Source organism: Heptranchias perlo, unplaced genomic scaffold, assembly GCF_035084215.1.
Source record: "Heptranchias perlo isolate sHepPer1 unplaced genomic scaffold, sHepPer1.hap1 HAP1_SCAFFOLD_47, whole genome shotgun sequence".
Lineage (NCBI taxonomy): Eukaryota > Metazoa > Chordata > Chondrichthyes > Hexanchiformes > Hexanchidae > Heptranchias > Heptranchias perlo.
The window spans coordinates 2,677,086-2,680,817 of record NW_027139484.1 but is presented as its reverse complement, the minus strand read 5'-3'; positions in this window follow the sequence as shown (position 1 = coordinate 2,680,817).

The following is a 3,732-nucleotide window of genomic DNA, read 5'->3' as shown; positions in this document are numbered from 1 at the left end:
ATAATAGGCTTGTCAGCAGAATTGAAGCCCAAGGAATTAAAGGGGCAGTGGGAGCAGGCATACGAAATTGGCTAAGTGACAGTAAACAGAGAGTAGTGGTGAACGGTTGTTTTTCTGACTGGAGGAAGTGTTCCCCAGGGGTCGGTATTAAGACCACTGCATTTCTTGATATATATTAATGACTTGGACTTGAGTGTTCAGTGAACAATTTCAAAATTTGCAGATGGTTCAAAAATTGGAAGTGTAGTGAACAGTGAGGAGGATAGTGATGGACTTCAAGAGGACATGGACAGGCTGGTGGAATGGGCGGACACATGGCAGATTTAGATTACAGCTTAATTGTACGCGAACATCTATCCAATAGCGATCATAGCATGGTCGAGTTCAATGTAGTGTTTGAAAGGACAAAAAGTGAGTCAGCTGCTAAGATTCTTGACTTGGGTAAGGCCGACTTCAATGGGATGAGACAGTGACTGTCCACAGTAAACTGGGCAAATCTGCTAATGGGTAAAACGCCTGATGATCAGTGGGAAATTTTTATAGAAACATTTAACGTGATTCAGAATCGGTTTATACCCCTGAACTCTACTTGCGAAAAAAAAAACAGCCATGGGCAACTAAAGAGGTAAGGGATAGTATTATACATAATGAAAGGGCATACAAAAAGGCAAAACATGGCACAGATCCTGGCGAATGGGAAAGATACAAAGATCAACAAAGGGTCACAAAACAGATAGTAAGAGCTACAAAAAGATAGCATGAAAATAAACTTGCGATGGATATCCAAACCAATACGAAGAACTTTTATCGTTATATTCGGAAAAAGAGGGTGGTCAGGAGCAGTGTTGACCACTTAAAAACTGAAAGTGGGGATATCGTCATTGACAATGGGGAAATGGCGGCATGTTGAACGATTACTTTGCGTCAGTATTTACAGTAGAAAAAGAGGATAGCATGCTTGAAATCCCAAGAAAACTAATATTGAATCGGGGACAGGGACTCGATAAAATTACCATAAGTTATGCAACAGTAATGAAGAATATAATAGCACTAAAGAGTGACAAATCCCCAGGAACAGATGGTTTGCATCCCAGGGTTTTAAAGGAAGTAGGTGAGCACATTGCAGATGGCCTAACTATAATCTTTCAAAATTCTCTAGATTCAGAAACGGTCCCTCTCGATTGGAAAATTGCACATGTCACTCCGCTTTATAAGAAAGGAAAGAGAGGGAAACCGAGGAATTATAGACCAGTTAGCCTAACATCTGTTGTGGGGAAAATGCTGGAGTTTATAATTAAGGGTTAGGGTGACTGAACACCTCGATAATTTTCAGTTAATCAGAGAGAGCCAGCATGGATTTGTGAAAGGTAGTTCGTGCCTGATAAACCTGTTTGAATTTTTTGAAGAGGTGACTAAAGTAGTGGACAGGGGAATGTCAATGGATGTTATGTATATGGACTTCCAGAAGGCATTTGATAAGGTCCCACATAAGAGACTGTTAGATAAGATAGAAGCCCATGGAATCGAGGGAAAAGTACGGACTTGGTTAGAAAGTTGGCTGAGCTAAAGGCAACAGAGAGTAGGCATAATAGGAAGGTACTCACATTGGCAGGATGTGACTAGTGGAGTCCCGCAGGGATCTGCCTTGGGGCCTCAGTTATTCACAATATTTATTAACGACTTAGATGAAGGCAAATAAAGTCTCGTATCTAAGTTTGCCGATGACACAACGATTGGTGGCATTGTAAGCAGTGTAGATGAAAACATAAAATTACAAAGGGATATAGACAGATTAAGTGAATGGGCAAAACTGTGGCAAATGGAATTCAATGCTGACAAATGTGAGATAATCCAATTTGGATCAAAAAAGTATAGAACAGGGTACGTTCTAAATGGAAAAAAGTTAAAAAGAGTGGACGTCCAAAGGGACCAAGGGATTCAGATAAATAGCTCATTGTAGGGTCATGAACAGGTGCAGAAAATAATCAAGAAGGCAAATGGAATGATGTCCTTTTTATCTGGAGGACGAGAGTACAATGGGGCAGAAGTTATGCTGCAGCTATACAAAACCCTGGTTAGACTGCACGTGGAGTACTGTGAGCAATTGTGGGCACCGCACTTTCGGAAGGACATATTGGCCTTGGAGGGAGTGCAGCGTAGGTTTACTGGAATGATACCCGGACTTGAAGGGTTAATTAACGAGGCGAACTTGCACAAATTGGGGTTGTATTCTCTAGAGTTTCGAAGGGTAAGGGGTGATCTGATCGAAGTTTATAAGCTATTAAGGGGAACAGATAGGGTGGATAGAGAGGAACTATTTCCGCTGGTTGGGGATTGTAGGAGTAGGGGGCACAGTCTAAAAATTAGAGCCAGACCTTTCAGGAGCGAGATTATCAAACATTTCGACGCACAAAGGGTGGTAGAAGTTTGGAACTCTCTTCCACAAACAGAAATTGATACGAGCTCAATTGCTAAATTTAAATCTGAGATCTATAGATTTTTGGCAACCAACGGTATTGAGGGATATGAGCCAAAGGCAGATATGTGGAGTTCGATCACAGTTCAGCCATGATCTAATCAAATACTGGAGCAGGCACGAGGGGCTGAATGGCCTCCTCCTGTTCCTACGTTCCTATGAAATTAGCGCAGAGAAGTGCGAATTGATACATTTTGGCTGGAAGAAAGAGGAGAAGCAATACAAACTAAATGGCACAATTCCAAAGGGGATGCAGGAACAGAGACACCTGGGGGTATACGTGCACAAATCTTTGAAGGTGGCAGGATAGTTTGAGAAATCGGTTGAAAAAGCATGTGGCGTCAAGGGCTTTATAAATACAGACATGGAGTACAAAAGCAAGGAAGTTATGTGGAACCTTTATAAAACACTGGTTCGACCACAACTGGAGTATTGTGTCCAATTCTGGGCACCACACTTTAGGAAGGATGTGAAGAAGATAGAGAGGGTGCAGAAAAGATTTACTAAAATGGTTCCAGGGATGAGGGACTTCAGTTACGTGGAGAGTCTGGAGATGCTGATGTTGTTCTCCTTAGAGCAGAGAAGGTTAAGAGGTGATTTGATAGAAGCGTTCGAAATCGTTTCAGGTGATTGGCAAAATAACAAAAGGCGACATGAGGAAAATCTTTTTTTACGGAGCAAGTGGTAATGATCTGGAATGCGCTGCTTGAAAGGGTGGTGGAAGCAGATTCAATCATGGCCTTCAAAAAGGAATTGGATAAATAATTGAAGTGAAAAACTTTGCAGCGCTATGGGGTAGAGCGGGGGATTGCGACTAATTGGATTGCTCTTACAAAGAGCCGGCACGGGCTCGATAGGCCGAATGGCCTCCTCCTGCGCTGTAACCGTTCTATGTTTCTCTGATTTTGAAGTGTAGACACTGTGGTAATGTTGGAAATGCTGCAGCCAATTTGAACACAGCAAGATCCCACATACTGCAATGAGATGAATTAGCAGAAAATCCGTTTTAGTGATGTTCGTTGAGGGATAAATATTGCCCAGGACACCGGGGAGAACTCGCCTGCACTTTTTCGAATGGTGCCGTGGGATCTTTTACATCGACCTGAGAAGGCAGATTGGGCTTCGGTTTAACGTCTCGCCTGCAAGGCGGCATCCACAACAGTGCAGCACTTTCTCAATACTACCCCTTCAACAGTGCAGCGCTCCTTCACTACTGACCCTCCGACAGTGCAGAACTTCCACGATACTGCCCGTTC